Source organism: Helianthus annuus, chromosome 2, assembly GCF_002127325.2.
Source record: "Helianthus annuus cultivar XRQ/B chromosome 2, HanXRQr2.0-SUNRISE, whole genome shotgun sequence".
NCBI lineage: Eukaryota > Viridiplantae > Streptophyta > Magnoliopsida > Asterales > Asteraceae > Helianthus > Helianthus annuus.
Window position 1 is genome coordinate 111,501,530 of NC_035434.2, and position 6,530 is coordinate 111,508,059.

The 6,530-nt window shown below is 41.6% G+C and overlaps 1 non-coding gene across 1 annotated transcript; it reads right to left on the reverse strand.

The window, feature by feature from the left end:
* Positions 1-6,137: 6,137 nt before the first annotated feature.
* LOC118489996 lies at positions 6,138-6,244 on the reverse strand. Its single transcript, XR_004888007.1, has one exon. It is a non-coding gene; the product is annotated as a small nucleolar RNA R71 (small nucleolar RNA).
* Between the last annotated feature and the right edge of the window lie 286 nt (positions 6,245-6,530).

Here is a 6,530-nt window from a genome sequence, read left to right on the forward strand (position 1 = left end):
GCTAAAGAAATGTAAAGTAAAAATGTGATAAACAATCTTACTGTGGATGTGTCAGTAGATTTTCGCACATTTAGTAAATTGAAACGAGATATAAACCTAAACTTAAACTTGCTTGATTCGTGGGTAACTATTCTTGAATATATGGGTAACCCCCGAAATCTTGTTTGAAAGGTCCCGTATTCTGAGATACTAGGTCTTTATACTCAGTGATATCTGGGGTATTATTCCGGGACTTCTGCTGTATGGAAGTACTGACCTAGTCCCCGAATAATACTTTCTGCAAAAGCTTTGAAATATAAGCTCGCCCCCAGCAAGATGATGAAACAATAAAATTGATAGTCGCTGCTGTTGTAACAAAAGATCCTCTAAAGGGGACCCACCAAAAGTCGAAGCCGTCATCTCTCTGCGTATACGGAAGTATCGACCTGAGCTCTCACGGCCCTCGCATATAACCCCTTTACAGATATCATCTGTGGTATACTCACCTGTAAGACTGAATATTGGGATCTGGATACAGGAGTATATTCGAGTGGAGTGATACACAATTAAGTTTAAGTTTTTTAAAAAAAAAACATCAATTTCGTATCTCGAATCGATTGAAATTTGTGAGAAAATTTAAAGTGGACCGATATACTGACAATCTAGGTAAATTGTTTAGAACTGAGAATGTTTAAAGCTTAACGGTGTTAGTGATTTGTCTCAAAACTGATATGATCCTCTTGCACGAACTCACTAAAATATTGTCTGTAAATATTTCATTTCTGCATTCTTTTGTTTTACAAGTAGTGTCAGTTATCATCTTTCAGAAAATACAAAAAGATTTTTGGTGTGTTTTAGCATAAATTTGAAAAGTCAAAAAGATTTTCGATGACTGATATTGAAAAACAGATTTTCAAAATTCTAAGTGCTAAACATGATGAACAGATGGTTTGGGAGAGTGTGTTGTTTTGATGAGAAGAATAATACAGTTTCAAGTGGTACATCAGTATCAAATTGATTGATTTTTTTGTGATTAGTTTCAAATGTTGTCTATATGCTTAAATGTTTGTCATAAATCTTATGTTTGTGGTAGAGTTTTGTACAGAAAGAATCAACATTTGAGGGGGAGTGCATGTTGGAAATGAGAATCTTAAATGATGTCAACATCCAAGAGAAGAAGTTTGTTGGTGATTTAAGAGTAAGAGACGAAGATAGAGAGAGAGAAGCCCAGAGACTGATCAAGACTGAAGATGTGAAGACACAGCATTGTCATGACTCGATAGTCGACTCGTCAACATATGAGGGGGAGTCTGTTGGTGCATGCATCTGCCGACTTCGTCTTGTATCGAGTCTTAGTCTTAGATTGTTAGATCAGGGCACGTTTTACGAGAAAATATGAGATTGTATGTATCATAGGAAATAGTTTCGCTTATAGTGACATAGGAAGGTTTCGCTTATCTGTCATTGTATTGTTCCGCTTGGATGTCAGCTAAAGGTTTCGCTTGTATGACATGTACAAACAAGCGAACCTCAGCACCTATATATAGCATCATAAGCGAAACATTTGTAACAGTCTTGAAAACTCGTACCGAAGTGCTGCCGGATCGAGATTTGGATGTAATCAGTGTTAAATCAATACAAAAAGGTGTTTAAAGTGATTTGCAAGCTGTTTCTACGTTGATTACTTGTTTTCCGCACCTGTAATTGACGAAAACTCCTCTGAACGACTCGTTCGGGTCGAGACACGATCCTACAAATGGATATTAAGTGGTAGTAAAAGAAAACTGCCATTCAACTTATGTCATTAGTGGAAACCGTCTAGCACTAACTCTCTAGTAAGTAGACTGGTTTGACCGGCCGACACGCATGCAGGCGCGCCTTAGTTGAACCTGCACTGTGCTTCCGCGAAGACACACCTTCTTGCGCCACACGCTAATTGGAAGTCGCTGCGCATACCAGGATCTCACGCCATGCCATATGGAGTCGTGCGCCACACGGATGCCACTATGCATACCAGGATGCCAACTGGTCATGCGCCATCCAAACTTGTACGCCACTTGCATTCTTGGCGCGCCTGGGAGGCCTGCGCCCCATCATCCGCCTAAGTCACCCACTGGTGCACCAATGATGTGTGCCATGCGCCTAGGGAGCTCGCGTTGTAACGACATGCGATATGCTTTGGCATCCGCCTACGCCACCCAAGGGTGCACCATAAGCGGACCCGCCATGTATATGACCACACGCTCATGGGCAAAAATACAAAGGCGGTGTGCGAAGTTCAAAGTGCACCACATTGGGCCTATAGTCCATGTCACGCGTGCATGTGTGCGGGTGCGATGCACCCTTTGGTCCCCACTAGTGTTTGCCTTTAAGAAATCAATTTACAAGGAGTGCTCCTCCTTATATACCACTTTAAGTTTTGTCATCCCACCTATGTGGGACAAGGTGACAAATCTCAATCCATTTTTCTCATCTTTGTTTGTTCCAAACATACAACTTCAAGCTTTGATATCTCATTCATCTTAGCTCTATTTGGACATAGTTTGAACACAAACCCATAAATAATTATTTATACAACACATATATAAATATTATTGATTTCCAAAATATTTAGTGAAAAACTTATTTTCACTAAATTTCCAACATATACAATGTTCTAAATCAAAATACAATATTATTCACTACAGCGACGACGAACCTAGTGATAGTGGTGGATGTGCAACTCCTGGTTGTGGAGGGATTGCCACGCTGGCATGTGTCATCATCGCTATCATCCCTTCCAACATCCATTGTGGCTAACTTTGTATATCGGCCACCTGAGACTCGACCCGTATCAACCTCTCCTCAAACCCTAACAGGGGCACCACACCTGGTCTTACGCCCTGTCGCTCGTACGATTGATCACAACCTTTGTCATGTCAGATTATTATATACGGGTCGTATAACCATATACGATCCGTATAAAAGGTGTCAAAATAAGATATTAGAGTGTATCTTTGTTAACACCCGTTTCTTACAAATTAACTTGTCAAAAGTCACTTTTTTTTCTTTTTCTAAGATTGACATCTTAATATTCGTAAGTTTTGCCAATGTGGTGGACGTGAAGGAAATGGAGCATGCTCTCAACGACACTAAGATTGGGGGGGGGGTCCAAACTGATAGCAAACTTGGCCATATTCGCTGAGGAGAACGTCGGTGTTACCGGTGGGAAACATGGAGACGAGAAAGTTTATGGCAAGGAGCGGCCTTCTTCTACTCAGGAAAGGCCAATCCTTAAACCCTCGGGCCCCATGCAGGGAAAAGGTAAACTTTTCAGTGACTTGTTCAGGAACGACATTCCTCGTTCAGATAATAAGAGTTCCCCGGTTATGGAGACTGGCATCGTTATTGATATCGCAGACGACACGCTTGCATTCAGTAACCTAATTGGTTGTGCCTTGGTGGGGAGGTGTAAAGATTTAACGATCCTTAGGAAACTCAATGTCATTCTAGCTGAGAACAGTTTATCGGGGGTTTCGCTAAGCTATTTGGGTGGACTCTCTATGCTCTTGAAGTTTGATTCTGACGAGTCTGATGTGTGTAAAATGCAACATATAAATTACATCAAATGAGGCATAAAACTAGCCCTTTTTAAGTACTAATGTTGGAAAAAGATTGTTTTTGTCTTCCTTTTGTATTTTCAGGATTAAATGAGCTCAAATTCACAAAAGAAGCAAAAAGACAGCTAAATCTAACATAAATACAAGAAAAGGAACGTAAGTGGATTGCCCGACCCCTCAACAGCATCCTCCCAAGCAAAATAGAGAAGGCAGAAGACTGAACACGCCCATGCTCAGCCAGCACGGGGTCGTGCCCAAGAAGCAGCAGAAAAGACAAACCTATAGAAGCTTCTATTGCCCACCACGGGGCCGTGCCCAGTGAACACGGGGGCGTGGCGAAAGTACAGCAGGCGCATTAATTGTAATTGCGAATTACAATTAATGAAGAGAGAGTGTCAGACAGGCATGGGGCCGTGTCCAGCGGACACGGGGCCGTGCCCAGCCTTCTGTTCAGCCTATAAATAGGAGTGCTTGGTTTCATTTCAACTCATCCCTTGGCACACCACCTCTCTCACACTTCATCCACCACCCACCATCATCACAACACCATCATCCACCACCATCATCCATTGTCCATCATAGAGTGTGTGAGTCATCTCGGGATCCAAGATTGATCGTAAGAGTTCTTGACAATCAAGGCCATGTTTGCCTAAGTCTCTTACATCACTTGGTGAAGACAAGTGTTTAGTATAATACTTTTTATTTTTAATCTTTTGCACTTTTTATTTGGTTTTGTATTAATGACTTTAATAACTAGTTGCTTATGTTGAAGGTGATCTTTCCTTATCGTTTGTCCGTGTTGTCTTGGCATTATTTTACTGTCTATATAAAATAAAAGATTTTCACCATTCATATCTCCACGGTCTATATGGAGGTATGTTGGCTACCTGGTCGGGGGTTAAGGGAACGGTTTGGTAAGGGTCTTGCCCTTGTTCAGCGTTTAGAGGTCCTGCAAGGGACCTGGGTCAAATTTAGTAGGATCTCCTTCAATACCCATAGGTATTGGATGGCGGGGATCCAAACTCTTTGACCCCCTCATAAGTTAACTAGTATTAATACTATAACCCGGCTATTTAGGACTGTATCCCTGCTGACTCAGACTACTTAGTCGAGGGTGACGTCACCTCCAAAAGAGGGGCCTACCATAATTTGCATTAATAACTTAATTCATTATCTTTCAATAATCCGACCCTTTAGGATTGTATCCTTGCTGACTCAAACTACTGGGTTGAGGGTAGTGTCGCCTTCAAAAGAGGGGCCTACTACAATAACTAAGATAATCTCTTAAACAAGTGCAAAAGTGCGAAAATAATCAAAGGTTATACTAATACACGAGTCGGATCCAAGTGATTCATCTTGTCTATCTGTTTTTATTTTTATTTTATTTTTCAGCATTTAGTTAGTTTTTATTTTCTTAGTTTAAAAATCTTTTCTAACATTTTTGATTTGATTAGACGTTGAGGATAAACCGGTACTAAAAGCTCTTGTGTCCTTGGACGACCTCGGTATCTTACCAACACTATACTACGTCTACGATGGGTGCACTTGCCCATATGTGTGTTTAGTGTTAGTAAATATCGTGTTTTATAAATTTAAAACTTGGCTAAAAGTGTAAAAAAAGGGCTTAAATATACATCTAAAATATAACACACTTCACGCACATCAAGTTTTTGGCGCCGTTGCCGGGGACACAAGGATTTTAAGAAAGTTAGGAATCAACGGCTTAATCATATTTTTATTTTTCTTTATTTTTTTTTTAGGATTTTCTTAGTATTTCAGCTTCTGCAGAGCTCAGCACGGGCCGTGCCTGGTCGGACACGGGCCGTGCCCAACATTATTACTGGCAGTTTTTAGTTTTCCAAGTTACAGAAGGCTGACCACGGGGCCGTGTCGGTGCAACATGGGGCCGTGTCCAACTCTCCAGTAACTGGGATCTGGAAAACAATCACTGTAACTCCGACCACGGGCCGTGTTCACTGAGCACGGGGCCGTGGTGAACCTTCTGACCAGCATTCTTTTTTGTTTTCATTGCAGGACTTGGAACCAGACACCACCCCTACGTAGTGTATGAGCTCCAGTTCTAATAAGGACATAAAAGAACCTCTAGAAGAACCCGAATGCTTTCTCAGAAAAAGACTAAAAGCCAAAAACCAAGAGAAGGTTTCGGGAAATCCACTTCCAATGGCGGATCAACGTACTCTCATGGATTATCTATGACCCACCGTAGGTAACCTCGGCGCCGCTATCAATGCACCGAATGTTGAAGCCAATAACTTCGAACTTCGGCCGCATTTGATACAAATGCTCCAAAACTCCGCAACCTTCCATGGGCTTGCGGACGAGGATCCCCATCTTCATATTACTAATTTCCTAGAAATATGTGATACCTTTCGGATCAATGGAGCATCAAATGACGCCATCCGCCTTCGAATGTTTCCTTTCTCACTAAAAGACCGAGCAAAAGCTTGGCTTAACGCCCTCCCAGCTGGATCGGTAAACACTTGGGATGAACTAGCCCAAAAATTTCTATATAAGTATTTCCCTCCCGCTAAAATGGCTAAATTAATGACTGAAATTAATACATATTCACAAGAGGACGGGGAATCCTTATATGAAACTTGGGAAAGGTTCAAAGAACTATTGCGAAAGTGTCCACATCACGGCCTTGCGATATGGCAACAAGTATCCACTTTCTATAATGGGTTGTTGCCACACACAAGGCAGACACTTGACTCTAGCTCCGGGGGACTTTTAGGTAATCGCCGCCCGCATGAAATATATAACCAAATTGAGGAAATTGCTCAACCAATTTCCAGTGGCACACTCCCCGAGGCAATAAATCTATTACCCCGGGCGCCCATAAGGTTGATGAAAACACTTCTTTACAAGCCCAAATCGAGGCCCTTTCTTCAAAAATAAAAAAATTGGAAATGACAAAAACGGTCTCGGTTA